This window comes from Sus scrofa, chromosome 1 (genome assembly GCF_054392235.1).
Source record: "Sus scrofa isolate SSC_HxYL_T2T_F1_AM1 chromosome 1, Sscrofa_HxYL_maternal_Yorkshire_Landrace_v2.0, whole genome shotgun sequence".
NCBI classification, from domain to species: Eukaryota; Metazoa; Chordata; class Mammalia; order Artiodactyla; family Suidae; genus Sus; species Sus scrofa.
Window position 1 is genome coordinate 135,445,555 of NC_139383.1, and position 23,472 is coordinate 135,469,026.

General features: G+C 39.9%; 1 protein-coding gene across 3 annotated transcripts in view; it reads right to left on the bottom strand.

Annotated features, from left to right (window-relative positions):
- The window catches only part of SQOR (sulfide quinone oxidoreductase), a 377,873-nt gene that overhangs the window by 54,309 nt on the left and 300,092 nt on the right, over window positions 1–23,472 (bottom strand). Inside the window, 1 exon segment of one of the 3 annotated variants that reach the window (NM_001244238.1) lies at window positions 4,400–4,422. The exons of 1 other annotated variant lie outside the window; for it this stretch is intronic. The gene's annotated coding sequence lies outside the window, so the exon portion shown is untranslated. 3 annotated transcript variants of the gene reach the window in all.

The following is a 23,472-nucleotide window of genomic DNA, read 5'->3' on the forward strand; positions in this document are numbered from 1 at the left end:
CTATGAACTTTACATAATTTCTTACAAGCTGAGAGGTTGGTTTTACTATTCCCATTTTTTACGTGAGAAAGTAGACATTGTGGAGCCATGGTCAAGTCACAACCACTTTGAGCCTATTTTCATGAGTGTAAAATAAGTGGATGTGTCTAGTCGACTTTAAAGGCCCCTCCTGCTCTATGACTCAAGACAGGCTTTGGTTTGATCACCTAGACCTTGAAAGGCTCACAATGATGAAAATCTAGATAGCCCCTCACCCACCTCAAGCACCATTTCATGCTCACAGAAAGCTCCTTGGGATGCACTCACAATCTATCCTGTAAACAAGGTGGTTGTTAAAATACATCATTTTCCTTAGAGCAAACTGCCAAGGGAAAATGAAAGTGTCTAGAGTGAAATCACCATAGGCCCCACCACTGAGGCCCTCTTCCCTTCCAGAAGTCAGGAACTGGTCCCAGAATAAAGATGCAGATATTTCCTCTCCATTACTGTGTATGGGGCTGGGGCTGCCCATTCCCAGCTATACAGAATGAAAGCTCCCTGAGGGAAGGACTAGGGTCAAATCTTGGAAATTCATTTGATTAGAAAGGAATCGCCCCATGGTGCTTAAGGATGATGACCAACAACATCTTCCCATCACCCACTATGCATTTATAAAGCACCCGCTCTGTATAAGGCACAGCAGCTACCCTGGTCACTGTTCTGTTTCTCCTAACAGTCAAGATCATGAAGGTAAAGAAGGCCTTAATGACCTCAGACAGGATCCAAGCAAAAATGCAGGCTGTCTGTACAAAGAGAGTATAAGAATCTCCTTGGTGGGTGAGGTGAGAGACAGCAATGGAAGTGTTAGGATCATGATTTAGAATACAGTGCCCCAGTATTAACTTGCTAGAGCTGCCGTAAAAAAATATCACAGACTGGATGGGCCAAACAACACAAATGCATTTTCTCCCAGTTCTGGAGGCTGAAAGTTCAAGATCAAGGTAACTTTGGGCCTAGGTAATTATAGCAGTATCATATTTGATGTATTAACTCTCTCTTTTCACCTTGATATTCTCAGTTACTCTGTGAGTCAGCCCCACTCATGTATCCAGACTTGAAGCATCCACTGCATCAAGGAGGGGTCATCCCATGGAGCAGCAGAACCAAAGGGTCCTGTGCTTAGCTTTTGTTTGTAAAAGCCAACATCCAGGTTGAATGAGCCTGCCTGATTAACATGAGGTTGTCCTATAGCAAAAATGGAACCAGGAATATCAGTGGCTTGGCACAAGAAAACATATTTGAATTGGGCCTTTCTCCTCCATCTTTTAGCAACATTATCTGGAATGCATGACCTTGAAGGTCAGTGCAACAAAGGAAGAAAGAGAATGAAGAGCTCACACTCAATCTAAATTTCCTCAGCTTTGAGAACTATGTCTAGATATTCATGTTGCAACAGAACAAAGGGTGGGGGGAAAAATGTATACATGTAAGGATAACTTGATCCCCTTGCTGTACAGTGGGAAAATAAAAGAAAAAAAATTAAAATAAGTAAATAAATAAATTTCCTCAGCTTATGTATTACTCTGCTCAGGCTGCCATAACAAACTACCATGAACTGGGTAGCTCAAACAATAGAAAGTTATTTCTCATTGTTCGAGAGGCTAGAAGTCCAAGATCAAGGTGTCAGTACGTGTGGTTTCTCCAGAGGCCTCTCTCCTAGGCTTGGACCTCCTAGTGCCCTCATATAGTCTTGCCTCTCCCACACCACTAGTGTCTTTTCCTCTTCTTACAAGGACACTACTCATGATGGATTAGGGCCCCACCCTCATGATCTCATTTTAAAGGCCCTGTCTCCAAACAGATTCCGAGGTACTGGGGGTTAGGGCTTCAACATCTGAATTTTGAAGGGACACAATTCAGTACATAACACTGGTATTTGCTTTTCCCAAAGTTACAGGCAATGTGCTCTATTTTTTTTTTTTTTTTGTCTTTTTGCCTTTTCTAGGGCCACACCCGCAGCATATGGAGGTTCCCAGGCTGGGGTTCATATCAGACCTGTAGCCGCTGGCCTATGCCAGAGCCACAGCAATGCCAGATTCGAGCCGCATCTGCAGCCTACACCACAGCTCATGGAAACGCCGGATCCTTAACCCACTGACTGAGGCCAGAGACCAAACCCACAACCTCATCGTTCCTAGTTGGATTCCTTAACCACTGAGCCACGATGGGAACTCCAAGCAATGTGCTCTAAACTTAACCATTCTTTACAAAGTTCTCTCTCATCTTTCTGCCCCAAGGTAGAAAGTAAATCACAGGGATAGCTGGCTGGATCTACTTTTCTTCTTCCTATCACCATCCATGTTTGTTGGATTATGTAGACTTTTAAGGCTGGGAATGAAGAAGCAACCAGCTGGCTTCAGGTCTAGTCTGGGCAGCTTCTAGCAGTTTGCACCTACTGCTCCTGTTTACCAAATATTCAGGGTCAGAGAGGAGTTATGTAGTAGGTAGTGGGGCAGGCAGGGAAAGGTGAAAAGAAAAGAGGAAAGAGTAACATGCATCTGTCCCCAGAACTGCCTCATCATGAGTCTGTCTCCACTCCCTGTAAGACATTTCCTGTGTTACATCACATCAGATTAGCAAGCCCAGACTCAGGCAAGATGGAGGAGAAACTGTTCTCCAAAGGAATTCTAATTTGCCATCAACACTCAGTTTCATTTTCTCTGGCAGAACACCAGCCACACAGACCCTCCACACAAATACACACACACACACACACACACACACACAGACCCACAGGCCCTGACTGATATTTCAAGCACTCCAACTCCAGATGTGTTTATACATTGTTCGGCCAGTAGGAAAAAGAAGCCCAAATTTTAAGCAGAGTCATTTTGCAAACGACCAGCTGTCTCCTGGATGAATTTGGGAGGTTTTTTTTAGATGTACTTTCAAGCAATCCTCTCCAATACACTTATTCATTCAAAAAGTATTTATTGAGTACATTCCATCTACCAAGAATGGAGACACAATGGTGATGGCTATAAACTTGGGGTCTAGGAAGAGAGAAAAACAAGTTCTAATAAATGGGATTTATTTCACCCTCTCTGTAGCAGATGCAGTGCTGGACACCTTAAATAAGTAGGAAGTCATGATTATCTCTACTGTACAATGAAGAAGTCAAGGTGGAAATAAGTCCAAAAGACAAGCTCATGCTGCTAGTCAATGGAAGTGTCAAGACCAGAAGCCATGTGACCTGACTTCCTGTGCACTACCCTTTCCACTTAACCATGAACTTGGGTGGAAAATAAAAATTCACATCTTTATTTTCATTAATCTCTAACTGAAATTTAGCACTTTCTTCAATTACATATACAGGCGACAACCCCAGGAATACTGACTGTGCCCACCACTTTTTCACAAAGAGAAATCACAGACATATTCTTATATTACAAGGATTTTCTAAATCTTGAAATCTTATGTTCATTATGACTTCGAAATTTCAGTAGCTATTAGATCCACTGCCGGATCTTGTTATTTAATGCATTCGTTTTGTTTTTTTTTTTAAGAACATATCATAAATATCATAAATTCTTTTAATATTGTGACAAGTTTTTTGGAACTGGTTTCCTTGATAATACTTTGCCTTTTGTTTTTTTACCTTTAAGAATATTGCCCTGAGAAAGGGTCCTTAGTCTTCCCCGAACTGTCCAAGGGATACAAGACACAAAAATTGGTCAGAAACCTACATTACAGCAATGGGCCGTACAGGCAAACCCGGAGGCTCTGCTCACTGTGTCTTTGAGTATGAAGCTAGTTTGGGATTTTTATAATTAAAAGAGAGAAACGAATGGGAAAGGAAAGGACCAGAGGACTCTTTCCACCAATTCCTGTTGGGCACGGCCCTAAATGCTCTCCTCTGTTGCTTCCAGCAGCAGCTGAAGCTGCCTCCTCCAGCGCTCCTCGGTCCCTTGAGCTCTGGCATTGGAGAAACGTGCCCCACTATGGGCAAAGGAGCAGACGTCACCTCCCACCCCACTGGGGCTGAGCGCTCACTTGCGACCCAGGAAACATGCTTAAGAACACAGTCAACAGGTGAAAGGTGCCAGAAATTCCCACACACTCTAGCAAAAAATCCCCATACACAAGCCAACAGATAACTTCAGTATTTAATCGCTCCTCACAGGTCCGGTCTCTCAGCGACCCCGAGGCCTGACACTGGGAAGGGGTCCCAAGACCCAGGTTCCAACAAGGGCGGCAAGAGCTGTGAATGCTGTGTGGGCAAGAAAAGTGTAAAGAGGGATGGAACAGTCCCAGCTGCTTGGACATATCTAGATAAACAACCGGCCTCAGAGCGATCTCTGTCCCCGCCTGGTCCCCCTCCCCTACGGGCCTGAGATCGGCCGAGGGGTATGCCTCTTACCCAAAGGCGCGCAGAGCCTCCGGCCACAGTGTCGGCGCAGCAAAACCTGCCGCTCCCCGCTGGGGCTTGCAGCCTCAGCTGGGGCACCACCCGCTCCCCGGGCGGAGGCTGGAGGCGGGGAGAGCGAGCCCCACCCCGCCCCGACCCCCCAGAAAGTTCCGGAAAGGTCCCGCCAGCGCCCCGCCCGGCGCCGCAGTCCCAGCACCAAGGCCAAGTTCAGACTGCACCCAGGCTTATGAGCACGCACGGGGGACAGCCAGGGACGTGGGTCCAGCGGGCCGGGGCTCCGCCGGCGAGGCAGACTCGCCCCTACCCCCAGCGCACCCTGGAGTGTGGCTGGGCGCCCTAGGCACAGAGTGGGCACGGAGGGCACCTATCGCTCTCCCCCATCTGGGTGCCTACTCTGTTGCGTAACTGGGACAAAGGTGAAGGCGGGGCTGTGGGCAGAGGCCCGGCGGTTGGCGTCTTCTGGTCCTCCAGTGGGCCCTGTGCTTCTCGTCTGGTTCCAAACATTGTCCAGAGAGACAGCTGTTCCCATGCACATTTCTCAGCTAAGGCAACCGAGGCTCAGAGAAGCCCCAAAACTTCACCTTATTAAGCGTTGGAGCAGCGCTTTTCCCTCAGGGGTGGAGGCTAAGGTCAGCTGGCTTTCACCCGCTCGCCTCCAAACCATGTTCAATCATACTTTCATGCTAGATGTTTTCAACTGGCTGCTCTAAGTAGGTGAGAAGTGTAGGTGAGTGGTTTTCCACCACATCAGATCTAGAGAACATTTTCATAGCATGCATTGGGTGTCCAGAAGTCTTGCTGCAATTTTAAGCTTTAATAACTTTAGATGTGAGTTACAAACTTTCCTTTAAAAAGTCCCCTGAAAATATAACTACTTACATTTGTTTTACATTTATTTCATTTTGCAATTTTTGAAGAACTAGTTTTTTGAATTTTTTGTTTCAGTCAACTTTTTTCTATACTTTTTTTTTTTCTTTTTAAAGAGGAACACTAGCAAACCAAAAATTATTGAGGTAACCACAAAGAGACGGTTGCCTCAGGAAAGCAACCTAATAAAGTTGTTAATTTCTGAGCTCCTCCCCCTGGCTTGCTTGCTTTCTTTTTTTTTTTTTTTTTTTTTCAGGTTTATTTTTTATTGAAGTAACTTTGGTTTATAACATTTTATATTCCATTTCTACTTCTTTATACCCTACAGCATGCTTACAAGCAAATACTTAATTTCCATCCCTCACCCTACAGTTGATCCCCTTTACTCATTTCATCCTTCCCCTCCCCCGCTCCCCTCTGGTAACCACTATTCTTTTCTCTGCACTTCAGTGTTTTTGTTTAATTTGTTTGATTATTTTGTTTGCGTTTTATATCCCACATACAAGTGAAGTCATACAGTATTTGTCTTCCTCCATCTGAATTAATGCACTTAGCATAATACCGTCAAGATCCATCCATGTTGTCACAAATGGCAAGGTTTCATCCTTTTTTATGTCTGAGTAGTATTTCGTGTATATATATATACATATATATATATACACATACATACTATATATGTAATGAATATACACACACATATATATATGTATCCCACATCTTTATCCATTCATCCATTGATGGGCATGCTTTAGGCTGTTTCCAAATCTTGGCTATTGTAAACAATGCCATAATGAACTTAGGAGTGCAAGTATCTTCAAATTAATATTTTCCTATTCTTTGAATAAATACCCAGAAGTGGGATAACTGGATCATATTGTCCTATTCTTAATTTTTTGAGGAATCTCCATACTGTTTTCCGTTGGACTATACCAATTTACATTCCCACCAACAAAAGGGTTCCCTTTTCTCCACATCCTTGTCAATACTTATTTCTAGCCCTTTTGACATTAGCCCTCTTATAGGTATGAGCTAACCAAACATTGTGGTTTAATTTGCATTTTCCTAATAATTTGGAATGTTTAACATTTTTTATGTGCCTGTTGGCTTAATGGGAAAAACCATCTCTTCAGATCCTCTGTCCATTTTTTTTTTTCCATCTTTTCTAGAGCCGCACCCCTGGCATATGGAGGTTCCTGGGCTAGGGGGTCTAATTGGAGCTGTAGCCGCCGGCCTAAGCCACAGCCACAGCAACACAGGATCCCAGCTGCATCTGCAACCTACACCACAGCTCATGGCAATGCCGGATTCTTAACCCACTGAGCAAGACCAGGGATCGAACTCGCAACCTCATGGTTCCTAGTCTGATTCGTTAACCACTGAGCCACAGTGGGAACTCTCCCTGTCCATTTTTCAATCAGGTTTTTTGTTGTTGTTGTCAGGTTGTATGAGTTCTTTGTATATTTTGGATATTAACCCTTCAAAGATCATATTATTTGCAAATATCTCTTCCCATTTGGTAGCTTGTCTTTTCATTTTGTTAATATTTCCTTTGCTGTGCAGAAGCTTTTTAGTTTGACTAAGTCCCATTTATTTATTTTTGGCTTTGTTTCCCTTGCCTGAGGAAACATATTTAGAAAGATACTACTAAGACGATATCAAAGAGCATACTGCCTATGTTTTCTTCTATGAGTTTTATGGTTTAAGGTCTTACATTCAAGTCTTTATTTTGAGCTGATTTTTGTGTATGGTGTGAGACTGAAGTCTACTTTTGTTTTTTATTTTTTGTTTTTGTTTTTTGCATGTTGCTGTCCAGTTTTCCTAACACCATTTGTTGAAGAGACTATCCTTTGTCCATTGTATGTTCTTTGCTCTTTTGTTATATGTTAATTGTCCATATAACTCATAGGTGTGAGTTTATTCCTGGGCTTTCAATTCTGTTCTACTGATCTATATATCTGTTTTTTTCTGCCAATATGCTGTTTTGCTTACTATGGCTTTGTAGCATAGTTTGAAATCAGGGAGTGTGATACCTCCAGCTGTTTTCTTTTTTCCTTAGGATTTATTTGGCCTTTCAAAGTCTTTTGCAGTTCCATGTAAATTTTAGAATTTTTTTATTCTACTTCTGTGAAAAGTGTCTTTAGGATTTTGATGGGGATTGCATTGAATCTGTAGATTGTTTTAGTAATATGGACATTTTAACAATGTTAGTTGTTGCAATCCATGAGCATGGAATATCTTTCCATTTATTTATGTCTTCAATTTTTTTCAGCAACATCTTATAGCGTTTATTGTTTTACCTCCTTGGTTAAATTTATTCCTAGGTATTTTATTCTTTTTGTTGCAATTGTAAATGGGATTATTAATTTCTCTTTCTGCTAGCTCATTGTTAGCAAATAGAAATAACAACAGATTTTTATATGTTGATACTGTATCCTGCAACTTAACTGTATTTCTTACTTTTAATAGCTTTTGGGGGGATTTTCAGAGTTTTCTACACATAAAATCATATCATCTGCAAATAGTGACAGTTTTACATCTTCCTTCCCAATTTGGATTCCTTTTATTTCTTTTTCTTGCCTAATTTCTCTGGCTAGGATTTCCAATACCCTGTTAAATGAGGGTGGCAAGAGTGGACATCCTTGTCTTAGTCCTGATTTTAGAAGGATAGTTTTCAGTGTTTCACCATTTAGTATGAGATTAGTTGTGAGTTTGTCATATATGGTCTTTATTACATTGAGGTACATTCCTTCTGTACCCACTTTATTGAGAGTTTTTATCATAAATGAGTGTTAAATATCATCAGATGCTTTTTCTACATCTACTGAGATGATTATATGGCTTTTAGCCTTCATTTTGTTAATATGGTGTATCACATTCATTGATTTGCAGATGTCAAACCATACTTGCATCCCTGGAATAAATTTTCCTTTATCATGATGTAAATCCTTTTAATATATTGTTGTGTCCAGTTTGCTAATATTTTACTGAGGATTTTTTCATCTATTTTCATCAGATATACTGGCCTGTTATTTTATTGTTTTGGGTCATGTCTGTATGGTTTTGGTGTCAGGGTAATAGTGGCCTTATAAAATGAGTTAGAAAGCATTTCCTCCTCTTCAATTTTTTAGAATAGCTTGAGAAGACTTAATCTTTAAATGTTTGGTAGAATTCCCTTGTGATGTCCTCTGGTCCCATACTTTTATTTTTTTATTTTTCTATTTTTATGTTTTTTGTCTCTTTAGGGCCGCACCCATGGCATATGAAGGTTCCCAGGCTAGGGGTCAAATCAGAGCTGCAGCTGCTAGTATACACCATAGCCACAGCAAAACCAGATCCAAGCCATAGTCTGAGACCTAAACCACAGTTCATGGCAACACTGAATCCTTAACCCACTGAGCAAGGCCAGGAATCAAACCTGTGTCCTCATGGATGCTAGTCAGATTTCATTTCCACTAAGCCATGACGGGAACTCCCCTACTTTTATTTTGACAGAGCTCTCTGATTACTGTTTCAGTCTCTGTACTAGAGACCGACTACTGGTCTATTCCGATTTTCTGTTTCTTCATGCTTCAGTCTTGGAACATTGCATGATTCTAAGAATTTGTCCATTTCTTCTAGGTTGTCCAATTTGCTAGCATATAGATGTTTATCATATTCTCTTATAATCCTTTGTATTTCTGTGGTATCCATTGTTATTTCTTCCTTTTAGTTTCTTGTTTTATTTATCAGAACCTATGCTCTTGTTTCTTAGTATGTCTGGCTAAAGATTTGTCAATCTTATCTTTTCAAAGAATCACCTCTTAGTTCCACTTTTCTTTTCTATTATCTTTTTAGTCTCTACTTCATTTATTTTGGTCTAAACTTTCTTTCCTTCCACTAACTTTGGGTTTCATTTGTTATTTCTCTAGATCCTTTAGGTTTAAGGTTAGAATGCTTATTTGAGACTTTTCTTGAGCCCTAAAACAAAACAAAACAAAAAAGCTTCCCTCTTAGTACTTTTGCTGTATCCCTCAGATTTTGGTATGTTGCATCTTCATTTGTCTTCAAGTAATTCTTGTTTTCTCCTTTGATTGCTTTAACCAATCATTGTTCAATAGCATGTTGTTCAGTCTCCACATATTTGTGATTTTCCAGGTTTCTTCTTGTCACCGATCTCTAGTTTCATATCATTGCAATCATAAAAGATGCTTAGTATGATTTCAATCTTCTTAAATTCATTGAGACTTGTTTTGTGTTCCAGCATATGGCCTATCCTTGATAAAGTTTCATGTGTACTGTTGCATTCGGATGGAATGTTCTGTACAAATCAAATACAACTCATCTAATGTGTCATTTAAGTCCACTATTGCCTGGTTGACTTTCTATCTGGATGATCTATCCATTGACATAAGTGGATGTTAAAGTCCTTTACTGTTATTGCGTAGCTGTCAATTTCTCCCTTTAGGTCTGTAAATAATTATTTTATGTATTTTGGCACTCCTATGTTATGTCTTCTTGATGAATGTCCCCTGTATCATTATACACTATTTTTGTCACTTGTTAGCTTTTTTGGCTTAAAGTCTATTTTGTCTTATATGTGTATGGCTAGACCCACTTTTTTTTTTTTTTTTGGCCTTATCTGTAGCATGCAGACTTTCCTGGGCCAGGGATTGAACCCACACCACAGCAGTGACCCAAGCCACAGCAGTAACAATACCAGATCCTTAACCTGCTGTGCCACCAGGGAACTCCAATATCCACTTTCTTTTGGCTGCCATTTGCTTGAAGTGTCCTCTGCCATTCCTTCATTTTTAGCTTATGTTTGTCCTTAGAGCTGAGGTATGTCTCCTAAAGTGGCATGTAGTTGGGTTTTGTTTTTAAATCCATCCAGGCATTCTGTGTCTTTTGATTTGTGAATTCAGTCTATTTACATTTAAGTATTAACAGATGAAAATTTAATACTGCCATTTTATCTTTTGTTTTCTGGTTGTTCTATATTTCCACTGTTTCTTTTTCCTTTTGTTTCTGTCTGGCATGTTAGTTTGGTGGTTTTCTATATTTTTCTCAGTTTCCTCTTTTTTTATGTTTCATGTCTCTGCTCTTTGTGGTCTCCATGAGGTTTGTATAAAATGTCTCATGGGTAAAATAATCCTTTTTCTGCTGATAGCATCTTTATATTCATTTACATATGCATATTTCATCCTTTTCCTCTTCCCCTTTCTTGTTTTTGTTATCTCACCTTGTTTCTTTATGTTGAACATGTTATAGAATTGAAGTAGTTGTGGTTATTTTTTCTGGCTCCTCCCTCCTTTAAACTTTATGCTATAATAAAGTATTTAAAACCTGTTCTGACTGAGAGTTGTTTTCTAGTTTTGTATATTTATCATCCTACTCAAAGTTTTATGTACTTTTGTCTTTTTGTTTCTGGTAGGAGAGCTCCTTTCCACATTTCTTGTGAGGCAGGTCTAGTAGAGATGATCTCCCTCAGCTTTTGTCTGATAAAATGTCTATTTCTCCTTTACATTGGAATGATAATTTTGTTACTGTGGTTCTTCATGGTGTTTGATGAATAGTTCCTCTGCCAGTGCATTTGAAGTAGTCAACACCTGCTTGATTCTAACAATTCAACAGGTTAAAAATTAGAGGCTTTTCTTTTGTTTTCCAGTAGGTGGCACTATAGCACAGGTGTTTTGTTTTGGTTTTTGATTTATCTTAACCTGTGCTGCCTCTGGTTATGACAATCAGTACTTTCCATCCTCTACCATCTGTCACAGGTGGGGCTTCATGCTCTCCTTATCACTTCTGTGTCTCTGGGGTCATCGGTGCCTTGCTTCTGCCAGTGTTGCTGCCTCACGCACAGAGATGGTGGGCGCTTCTGTTGTATCCAGGACCCTGTGAGTGGCAAGCTCTGTCACTGTTGGGGTAGGGGGGCTGGGGTCATGAGGGTGCCTCTGCTATGTCCAGGGCAGTCAGATTCAAAGGGTCCAGCACTTAAGATGGTAGAGCAGGGAATTGGAGTCAGAGGCACCTCAGCAGCTGGTTGGCTGATGTCCCAGGTCCCACCACTGCAGCGCAGTTACTTGTAGTTGCAGGCAACACTGTGGCCAGGAACCCTGAGTCCTACATATTGCCTCCTCTGCTACTACTGGGTTCTCTGGGACTACAGGCTCAGATGCCATGTCAGAAGGCCAGGATTACAGAGAACACCTCACTGTTCCTTCAGTTTTGACTTTTCGAGATGGTCCAGTCAGCTCACTTTTTTTTTTCCTTGCATACTTAAATGCTGGTACAAGAGAGGACACCAGAAATCATGCAGGATTTGGGACAGTTAATTGTTTATGGGAAAATCCACACAGCACTGGATGTTGCCATCTCTGACTCCCCCACTCCCCAATAGATTATGCACAAATCATTCTGACAAATAAAAGTGCCCCATATAGTTCTAAAATGTCCCACTCCACCTCCCAGTCCCACCCGCCCCATTCCAGTTAAGAAGCCCTGGTTTAAATGGGAAGGATGCAGGCAGAAAGAATCACAAGAGATGTGCTACTTGCTGGGTGGTTTGAGATTGGTGGGTGTGGACTCAGATTCAGAGTTAAGAAAGGTGTCCTGAGCAGAATCCACATGCTGGTGGCTTCTACCAGTATTCATCCTATTATCTCACTTAAAACCTCTTTTTATCCTTTGAAGAAGAGCTGGGACTGTAACATCAGACAGCCAGGAAGAGAGCTGACAGTTCAATCACTCACTCATGTAGTGATTCTTTAACCTGATGGATAATCTCTGGGTCCCCGCCTGCTATGCACCAAGCAAGCCCTGTGCCTCCTGCCTGATCATACACTGTTGAAAAACTCAGACTCAATTCCTAACTATGTGGGGCTTGCCAAGTAGTGAAAGTGCACTTGGGGAGATGGGAAAGTAGGAGATGAACCATTAAAGGGAGGGAAGAGGGAGTGATAGGAGGGGTAGGCACTAAGTGGAACAAACCCCAATTCACAAACATCCATAATGAGAGATGGGACTAAGATGGTGGAAGAGAAGGACTAGAGCTCAACTTCTCTCCTAAAAACAACAAAATTCACAACTAAAGACTGAACATTCTTCACCCAAATGGACCAGAAACCTTAAAAAAGATAAAAAAGATATCCTGCTCCAGAAGAAAAAGAGGAGGACACATCAAGAGCCTCCAGGAAAAAGACTTTAGACTGTTGATGCTGAAGATGATGCAAGACATTGGAAATAAACTGGAGGCAAAGATGGATAACTTACAGGAAACACTGACCAAAGAGATATAAAATATAAAACTTAAACAAGAAGAGATGCAAAATACAATAACTGAAATAAAAAACTCACTAGAAGCAGCTAATAGCAGAATACAGGAGGCAGAAGAATGAATAAGCAAGGTGGAGGACAGATTAGTGGAAATTATGGATGCAGAAAAGAAAAGAGAAAAAAGATTGAAAAGAAATGAAGAGAGTCTCAGAGAACTCTGGGACAAGGTGAAATGCACCAACATCCATATTACATGGGTGCCAGAAGGAGAAGAGAGAGAGAAGCAGACAGAAAAAATATTCCAAGAGATAATAGCTGAAAACTTCCCTAACATGGAGAAGGAACCACTCACTCAAATCCAGGAAGCACAACGAGTACCATATAAAATAAACCCAAGGAGGAATACACTGAGACACATATTAATCAAAGTGACCAAAATTAAAGACAAAGAGAAAATCTTGAAAGCAGCTAGGGAAAAGAAACAAATAACATACAAGGGAACCCCAATAAGGTTATTGGCAGATTTTTCAGCAGAAACTCTGCAGGCCAGAAGGGAGTGGCATGGTATATTTAATATGATGAAAAGAAAAAAACCTCCAACCAAGATTACTCTACCCAGCAAGGCTCTCCTTCAGATTTGGAGGAGAAAGCAAAACCTTCATAGATAAGCAAAAGCTGAGAGAATTCAGCAACACTAAACCAACCTTACAACAAATACTAAAGGAGCTTCTATAGGCAGAAAAGAACAAGAGAAGAAGGAAAGAAAAAAGAGCAACAAAAACAAATCCAAAGCAATTAATAAAATGGCAATAAGAACATACATATCAATAATTACCTTAAATGTTAATGGACTAAACACACCAACCAAAAGATATAGACTGGCTGCATTGATACAAAAACAAGACCCATATACATGCTGTCTTCAAGAGACCCACTTCACTTCTAGGGACACATACAAATTGAAAGTGAGAGGATGGAAGAAAATATTTCATGCACACGGGGATCAAAAGAAAGCTGGAGTAGCAATACTCATAGCAGACAAAATAGACTCTAAAATGAAGAATATTTTAAGGGACAAAGAAGGACATTACATAATGATCAAAGGATCAATTCAAGAAGAAGATATAACAATTTTAAATATCCACACACCCAACATAGGTTCACCACCATATATAAGGCAACTGCCAATGACATTAAAAGGACAAATCAACAATAACACAATCATAGTGGGGGACTTTAACACCCCACTTACAGCAATGGACAGATCAACCAGACAGAAAATCAATAAGGAAACACAGGCCCTTAATGATGCATTAGACCAGATGGACTTAATAGATATTTCCAGGACATTCCATCCAAAAGCAACAGAATACACATTCCTCTCAAGTGCACATGGAACATTCTCTAAGACTGATCACATCCTGGGCTACAAATTCAACCTCGATAAGTTTAAGAAAATTGAAATTGTATCAAGCATCTTTTCCAACCACAACACTATATGACTGGAAATCAACAACAAGAAACTGCAAAAAACACAAACATGTGGAGACTAAACAACATGCTACTAAACAACCAATGGATCACTGAAGAAATCAAAGAGGAAATTAAAAAATACCTAGCAGCAAATGACAATGAAGTTATGACACTCCAAAACCTATGGGATGCAGCAAAAGCTGTTCTAAGAGGAAAGTTTATAGCAATACAAGCTCACCTCAGGAAACTAGAAAAAGCTCAAATAAACAAGTTAACGTTACATCTAAAGCAGCTCGAGAGAGAACAGACGAGACCTAAAGATAGTAGAAGGAAAGAAATCATAAAGATCAGAACAGAAATCAATGAAATAGAAACAAAGAAAACCATAGAAAAGATCAATGAAACAAAAAGCTGGTTCTTTGGAAAGATCAACAAAATTGATAAACCCCGCCAGACTTATCAAGAAAAAAAGACAGAGGACTCAAATCAATAAAATTAGAAATAAAAAAGGAGAATTAACAACAGACATCACAGAAATACAAAGGATCAAAAGAGACTACTATATGAAACTATAGGCCAATAAAATGGAAAACCTAGAAGAAATGGACAAATTCTTAGAAAAGTACAATCTTCCAAGACTAAACCAAGATGAAATAGAAAAGATGAATGGACCAACCACAAGAACTGAAATTGAAACTGTGATTTAAAAATTTCCAACAAACAAAAGTCCAGGACCAGACAGCTTCACAGGAGAATTCTATCATCATTTAGAGAAGAGCTAACACCTCTCCTTCTGAAACTATTCCAAAAAATTGCAGAGGAAGGGATACTCCCAAACTCACTCTATGAGGCCACCATCTCCCTGATACCAAAACCAGACAAAGACTCCACAAAAAAAGAAAACTACAGGCCAATTTCACTGATGAACATCGGTGCAAAAATCCTCAACAAAATACTTGCAAACCACATCCAATAATACATTACAAGGATTGTACATCATGATCAAGTGGGATTTATCCCAGGGATGCAAGTGTTCTTCAGTATCCACAAATCCATCAGTGTGATACACCACATTAACAAACCGAAGAATAAAAACCATATGATCCTCTCAATAGACGTGGAAAAAGCCTTTGACAAAATCCAACACCCATTTCTGATAAAAACCCTTCAGAAAGTGGGCATAGAGGGAACCTATCTCAACATAATAAAGGCCATATATGACAAACCCACAGCTAACATCATTCTCAGTTGTGAAAAGCTGAAAGAATTCCCGCTGAGATCAGGAACAAGACAAGGATGTCTGCTCTCGCCACTACTCTTCAACATAGTTTTGGAAGTTCTAGCCACAGCAATCAGAGAAGTAAAAGAAATAAAAGGAATCCAAATTGGAAAGGAAGTAAAACTATCACTATATGCAGATGACATGATACTATACCTAGAGAATCCCAAAGACTCTACCAGAAAACTGTTAGAGCTCATCCATGAATTTGGCAAAGTTGCAGGATGCAAAATTAATTCATAGAAATCGATGGCATTTCTATACACTAACAATGAAAGACAGAAAGAGAAATTAGGGAAGCAATCCCGTTTACCATCATATCCAAAAGAATAAAATACCTAGGAGTTAACCTACCTAAAGAGACAAAAGACCTGTACTCTGAAAACTATAAGACACTGATGAAAGAAATCAAATATGACACAAATAGATGGAAAGATATACCATGCTCTTGGGTTGGCAGAGTCAATATTATCAAAATGACTATACTACCTAAGGCAATCTACAGATTCAATGCAATCCCTATCAAATTACCAAGGACGATTTTCACAGAACTCAAACAAAATATTTCAAAGTTTGTTTGGAAGCATAAAAGACCCAGAATAGCCAAAGAATCCTGAAAAAGAAAAATGGAGCTGGAGGAATCAGGTTCCTGGACTTCAGACTATATTAAAAAGCAACAATCATCAAAACCATAAGGTACTGGCACAAAGACAGACATATAGATCAATGGAACAGGATAGAAAGCCCAGAATTAAACCCACGCATCTACAGCAAATTAATCTATGACAAAGGAGGCAAGAATATGCAATGGAGTAAGGACAGCTTGTTCAATAAGTGGTGCTGGGAAAACTGGACAGCCACATGGAAAAGAATGAAATGAGAACAGTCCCTAACACCATACACAAAAATAAACTCCAAATGGATGAAAGACCTAGATATAAGACCAGACACTATAAAACTCCTAGAGGAAAACATAGGCCAAACACTCTCTGACATAAACGACAGCAACATCTTCTCAGATCCACCTCTTAGAGTATTGACAATAAAAACAAAAATAAACAAATGGGAACTAATCAAACTTAAAAGTTTCTGCACAGCAAAGGAAACCCTAAACAGCACAAAAAGACAACCCACAGAATGGGAGAAAATCTTTGCAAGTGAATCAACTGACAAGGGATTGATCTCCAAAATTTATAAACACCGTCTGCAGCTCCATACCAAAAAAATAAACAACCCCATCCAAAAATGAGCAGAAGATCTAAACAGACAATTCTCCAAAGAAGACATACAGATGGCCAAAAAACACATGAAAAGATGTTCAACATCACTCATTATTAGAGAAATGCAAATCAAAACCACGATGAAGTACCACCTTACACCAGCCAGAATGGCCATCATCAAAAAGTCTACAAACAGTAAGTGCTGGAGAGGGTGTGGAGAAGAAGGAAACCTAGTACACTGTTGGTGGGATTGTAAATTGGTTCAACCACTGTGGAAATCAGTATGGAGATGCCTCAGAAAACTAAACATAGAACTACCATTTGATCCAGCAATCCCACTCCTGGGCATCTATCCAGAGAAAACCACAACTTGCAAAGACACATGTACTCCAATGTTCATTGCAGCACTATTTTCAATATCCAAGATATGGTAACAACCCAAATATCCACCAACAGAGGAGCAGATCAAGAAGATGTGGTACCTATACAAAATGGAATATTACTCAGCCATTAAAAGGAATGAAATACCGGCATTTTTAGCAACATGGATAGACCTAAAAATTATCATGCTAAGTGAAGTCAGCCATACAACGAGACACCAACATCAAATGCTTTCACTGACATGTGGAATCTTAAAAAAGGACAGACGGAACTTCTTTGCAGAACAAATGCTGACTCACAGACACTGAAAAACTTACAGTCTCCAGAGGAGACAGTTTGGGGGTGGGGGGGTGTACTTGGCTGTGGGATGGAAATCCTGTGAAATCAGGTTGTTATGATCATTATACAACTACAGATGTGATACATTCATTTGAGTAATTAAAAAAATGAAAAAAAATGTATATATATAGGATCTTTAACCATCATCCTGGGACTACAGGACTTGTGAAAGGCAAGCGGCCTCTTCCCTAGGCTTCTGTGCCTGGAGGTTTCCTGTGTGACTCCCACAGCTGACCTGCCTGACATCTTGTGTTTGCATCCAAGACATTACAAAGGTGGAAATTTCATTAAACGACGCTCACAATAAAAAATAAAAAAAAAAAAGAACATCCATGAGTGGTCAACTGACAGGGCTCTGGGAAGGCACGCATGCTCCTGAGCTGGAAGAACTGGCAGCAGGAATGGGCAGGACTGGGGAATGGAACAGAGAAATACACTCTCTGGAGAACAGGAAAGGGAAGGTGCAGGAGGAAGAGCACTGTAAAGAGACTGTTCCCGAACACATGCAGCTTTAAACAGGACTCTCAGCTTTGCCCATCAGCAAGCCCCACCCTCACCCCTTCCCACTAGCAAATTCTTCCCTGGTGAGTGGGTAGCTAGCGAAGTTGTCTCACCTCCTGGTTCCAGCAAACCCTATGTGGCTCCTCTGACTTCCACCAGGACTTTTATGATGAGCATTTCCCCCAAATAGGAAAGGGATTGAATACTGGCATCCAAAAGAAAAAAGAAAAGATGTCAGCTATAGGCTTTGCAAATATTACATCTTAACACAGACAGTTCTGCTAAATCTACACACATATATATTTTTACGGCCAGACCCAAGGCATATATAAGTTCCTAGGCCAGGGACTGAATCTGAGCCACAGCTGTGAACTACTCCAGAGTCGGAATTCTTAACCCACTGCACCATGGCAGGAACTCCTAAATCCATGTCTATGAGAGCACTGGAGAATGAAGGTGTGGCTCACACAGGCTCAGACTTTCCATCCAGAGGGGTCTCTGAGAACATAAGGAAAAAACTTAGATCTAGAATCCAGTCTTTCTCAGAAACTTAGCCTCAAACTCAGTTTGGGGAGATTCCTACTGCCTGAATGTCCTCATCTATATGATAAGAATGAATCTGCCCTCCTCCCTCAAGGATATGCTGCAGGAATATCACTATGTCTTTTGGCCGACGGATGGCTCAGAGGACGGGGGCCTCTGAAGACCGCAGGTTATCTTTGTATTTGTACACCACCACTCTCAGAGAGAATAAATTGATGTGCCTCAGTTAATAGCATTGGTAATGAGTATTTTTACGAGTACCTACCTCATGGGACCCTTATAAAAATTAAATGAGTTAATACATATAAAGTGATTGGTATCATACCTGGCATAGATTAAGCATTCAGTAAAATGCTAGTAACTATCTAGGTATTGTCGTTATCCAGTGTTCAGGCAGGCATATACTAAATGAAGCAGTATGGATACTGGGCCTAGCTAGTATATGAATATTACACCTCATTTCTCAAAGATGGGAATGATCGGGGAATAGAAAAGCTAACTATTTACTTTACAGGCTGATATACTGCACTGCAAAGTGCCTCTCAGACATGAAATTGAACCTGAGAGTGGGATTGATATTCCCAAAAGATGAAGCAAAAAGTGAGGAAGGTCTTGACCTACCCTCTGTCTTGGGAGTATTCCTTCTATCTCAAGAACAAGAGCTGGCGGGTAGCAGGGGCTCTTTTGTAGCTGGCAGTTGACACTTTGTCAGTGCTAGTTCCTTCAAAACACTTCTTACCAAACCTGCCTTTGTGCCAGCAGTGAGTCCCATCATTCCCACTTGCTATTCCTTTGGTATTCTGTGCCATGGTGACTTATTACCCCCTTTACTAAAGTCATGCATAATGTGACAAACCATGTCTAAGAAAAACATGAACTCCTTGAGGGCAGGAACCGTCTCCTCCATCTTATCCCCCAGGGCTTAGCAATGTATTTTACCCAACGAAAGTGTATTGGGTCCCACGGAAGTGTTCCTAGGTAGGAGTGTTAGCGTCAAAACAGACTCCCTTAAAGGACTGCTAGACAACTGGTCAAGTTATAACCCACATTTGATAAGCACCTGGAGAAAAGTATTCAAGGAAAGACTCAGGAGTTGGGGAGGGGAGAATATGGGGGATTGAATGCCTTCCTGACCCCTGGAGCAGATGGCAATTCTACAAGTTCATCTATATCTTTTCCACATATGTTTGAACACCACAGGAAGAGCCCATCTAGGAGGGAGGGTAGGGAGGTTATGGAGGTGCATAGCTGAGGTCTGGGAGCAAGCACATACCTGGCGGGGCTGGGAGCCATGTCCTCCTTTCCACCACAGTCACCCCGGAGTCATGTAGAGCAACCGCTCCACACAGACAAGAAGCAACTCTTCATGACCTGTGCGCATTCCCTCCTGAAGGGCAACTCAGAAGAAGGAGTAATTGGATTAATAACAGTCCCCAGAGCAGATCCTAACTTGTACTCACCATCTCCCCTCTCCCCTCTGCACTGTATTTGTATTAATCAGTCCAAGTAGTTTTGGGGTTGAGTCCTTAGGGTTTTTTATGTATAATATCATATCGTCTGCATATAGTAACAGTTTTATCTCTTCTCTTCCTGTTTGGATGCCTTTTCTTTTGTCTAATTGCTGTGGCTAGGACTTTTAAAACTATGTTGAATAAAAGTGGTGAGAGTGGGCATCCTTGTCTTGTTCCAGATCTTAGCAGAAAGGCTTTCAGCTTTTCTCCATTGAGTATTATTGCTGTGGGTTTGTCATAAATGGCTTTGATTATGTTAAGGAATGTTCCCTCTATACCTGCTTTGGTGAGAGTTTTTATCATAAATGGATGTTGGACTTTGTCAAATGCTTTTTCAGCATCTATTGAGATGATCATATGGTTTTTTACTTTTCTTTTGTTAATGTGGTGTATGATGTTGATTGATTTGCGTATAATGAACCATCCTTGTGCACCCGAAATGAATCCCACCTGGTCGTGCTGTATGATCTTTTTGATATGTTGTTGGATTCGGTTGGCTTGAATTTTTTTGAGAATTTTTGAGTCTATATTCATCAAAGATATTGGCCAATAGTTTTCTTTTTCGGTAGTATCTTTGGTTTTGGAATTAGGGTGATGGTGGCATCATAGTTGTCTTTGGGAGTGTTCCTTCTTCTTCAACCTTTTGAAAAAGTTTAAGGAGGATGGGCGCCAGATCCTCTTTATATGTTTGGTAGAATTCGCCTGTGAAGCTATCTGATCCTAGGCTTTTATTTGTAGAGAGTGTTTTTATGACATATTCAATTTCATTTCTAGTGATTGGTCTGTTCAGTTGGTCTATTTCTTCTTGATTCAGTTTTGGCAGGCTGTAAGATTCTAGAAAGTTGTCCATTTCTTCCAGATTGTCAAATTTGTTGGCATATAATTGTTCAAAGTATTCTCTTATGGTTTTATGTATTTCTGCAGTATCCATTGTGATTTCTCCTTTTTCATTTCTTTTTTTTTTTAATAATTTTTTTTTATTTTCCCACTGTACAGCAAGGGGGTCAGGTTATCCTTACATGTATACATTACAATTACATTTTTCCCCCACCCTTTCTTCTGTTGTAACATGAGTATCTAGACAAAGTTCTCAATGCTATTCAGCAGGATCTCCTTGTAAATCTATTCTAAGTTGTGTCTGATAAGCCCAAGCTCCCGATCCCTCCCACTCCCTCCCCCTCCCATCAGGCAGCCACAAGTCTCTTCTCCAAGTCTTTTTTCATTTCTAATTTTATTTGGGTTCTTTCTCTCCTCTTCTTGGTGAGTCTAGCCAGAGGTTTGTCAATTTTGTTTACCTTTTCAAAGAACCAGCTCTTGGTTTTATTAATTTTCTCTATTTTTTTTTTGAATCTATTTTATTGATTTCCTCTTTGATCTTTATGATTTCCTTCCTTCTGCTGACTTTAGGATTTTTTCATTCTTCTTTTTCTAATTCATTTAGGTGGTGGGTTAAGTTGTCAATTTGGGATCTTTCTTCTTTTTTGAGGAAAGCCTGTATTGCTATGAATTTCCCTCTGAGCACTGCTTTTTTGGCAACCCATAGATTTTGAGAGGTTGTACATTCATTATCATTTGTTTCAAGGTAGTTTTTAATTTCCTTCTTGATTTCCTCATTGACCCATTGGTTTTTTAGTAGCATGTTGTTTAGTCTCCATGTAGTCAGTTTTTTCTCATTTCTTTTCCTGTGGTTGATTTCTAGTTTCATGCCATTGTGGCCATAGAAGATACTTGAAATAATTTCTATGCTCCTAAATTTGGTGAGGTTAGCTTTGTGCCCCAGTATGTGATCAATTCTTGAGAATGTTCCATGAGCACTTGAGAACAATGTGTATTCTGATTTTTTTGGATGTAGTGTCCTGAAGATGTCAATTAAGTCTAACTTTTCTATTGTTTCCTTTAGGATCTCTGTTGCTTTATTGGTTTTCTGTCTAGAGGATCTGTCCACCGATGTGAGTGGGGTGATAAAGTCTCCTGCTGTGATTGTATTCCCATCAATTTCTCCCTTTATATTTGTTAATATTTGTTGTATATATCTGGGTCCTTCTATATTTAGGGCATATATGTTGACAATAGTAATATCCTCTTCTTGAATGGATCCTTTAACCATTAAATGGTGTCCCTCTTTGTCTTTCTTTATGGCCTTCATTTTAAAGTCTATTTCGTCTGATATGAGTATTGCAACTCCTGCTTTCCTGTCATGCCCATTGGCATGAAATATTTTTTCCCACCCCCTCACTTTCAATCTATGTGCCCTTTGTCCTAATGTGAGTTTCTTGTAGGCAGCAGATTGAAGGTTTTTGCTTTTTTATCCAATCAGCCACTGTGTCTTTTGATTGGAGCATTCGGTCCACTGACATTTAAGGTGATAATTGATAGATGATTATTTATTGCCATTTTAAACCTTGTTTTCCAATTGATTCTATGATTCTCCATTCTTCCTTTCTTTTTTGGTTGGATGGTCTCCAATTATTTTCTGCTTATTTTTCTTTTCATTGTTTGTGAATGTAATGTTTGGTTCTGATTTGTGCTTGCCCTGTTTTTTAAGTATGTTAACCCCTTCCTATAATTGTGTGTTTTAGCCTGATAGTCCTGTAGGTTCAAACACTTCATTACCATAATAAAATTTTAAAAAAGAATATATTTATTTCCTTACTTCCCTTGCCCATATTTTATGATTTTGATGTCTCTTTTTTTTCTTTTTATTTTATTTTGTTTTAAACATCTTCATGATTAAATCTGTATCCCGGCTTATTTGAGTGAGTGCTCTCTGACTGTGGTTTCCTCCATCCTAGTTTTTTTGTTTGTTTGTTTTTTGTTTTGCTTTTTGTTTTTATGGTTTTGTATTGCTGTATTCTTTCAGCTTTTGTTTGCTGGGGGAAAAAAAATTATTTCCCCTTCCATTTTAAATGATATTCTTGCTGGAGAGAGTATTCTAGGTTGCATATTTTTCCCTTTCAGTGCTTTAAATATCCCTTGCCATTCCCTCCTGGCCTGTAGAGTTTCTGTAGGGAAATCAGCTGATAGCCTTACGGGGGTTCCCTTATATTTGACACTTTCCTTTTCTCTTGCTGCCTTTAGGATGCTCTCTTTATCATTAACTTGTGCCGTTTTTATTGTAATGTGTCTTGGTGTGGGTCTATGTGGGTTCAACTTGTTTGGGGCCCTCTGTGCTTCCTGTATCTTGAAATCAGTATCCTTTAGATTTGGGAAGTTTCCAGCGATAATTCCTTCAAATATATTTTCAATCCCCTTATCTTCTTCTTCTCCTTCTGGAATTCCTATTATGCGTAGATTGGCCCACTTTATATTATCCCATAGGTCTCTTATATTGCTCTCACGTTTTTTCATTTGGTTTTCTGTCTGCTGTCCTGTTTGGGTGATTTCCATTATCCTGTCTTCCACATCACTAATTCGTTCTGCATTATTCATTCTGGTTTTTACTGCCCTTAGCACAGTTCATATCTCTGCAAATGAATTTTCTAGTTTTTCTTGGCTCCTCTTTATATTTTCTAGTTCCTTTCTGAGGGAGTCTGCATTACTGTTCATATCTTCTCTTAATTACTTCAGTATTTTCACTATCTCCCTCTTGAACTCCAAGTCTGTCAGAGTGCACAGCTGTTTCATTGTTGACTGCTTCAGCTGAGTTCTCCTGTTGGTTTAACTGGGAATGGTTTCTGAGCTTCTTCATCTTGCTTGTTA